Raw genomic sequence first — 509 nt, 5'->3', positions numbered from 1 at the left:
TCCAGAATTAGAGTACCTTTTGCTCACTAACGAAGGAGAGCCAGAGAGCTTTCAGGAAGCACAAACTCATGTGGACAAAGACAAGTGGATACAAGCAATGCAGGATGAGATGGAGTCACTGCAGAAAAATCAAACATATGAGTTAGTTGAGCTTCCGAAGGGAAAAAGACATTAAGGAATAAATGGGTTTTCAAGCTCAAGAAAGATAGCAGTGGAAAGTTGGTAAAACATAAAGCCCGTTTGGTAGTCAAAGGATTTCTTCAGAAGAAGGGAGTTGACTTTGACGAGATTTTTTCACCTGTTGTAAAAATGGCCTCAATTCGAGTTATCCTTGGATTAGTAGCCAATCTGAATCTAGAGCTTGAACAGATGAATGTCAAAACAGCATTTCTTCATGGTGATTTATATGAAGAAATTTATATGGAGCAGCCAGAAGGTTTTGAAGTTTCAGGGAAAGAAAACTTCGTTTGTAAGCTAAAGAAGAGCTTATATGGTCTTAAGCAAGCACC

The sequence above is a fragment of the Olea europaea genome, unplaced genomic scaffold (genome assembly GCF_002742605.1).
Source record: "Olea europaea var. sylvestris unplaced genomic scaffold, O_europaea_v1 scaffold126, whole genome shotgun sequence".
Taxonomy (NCBI): Eukaryota; Viridiplantae; Streptophyta; class Magnoliopsida; order Lamiales; family Oleaceae; genus Olea; species Olea europaea.
This window is presented reverse-complemented; position numbering follows the sequence as displayed.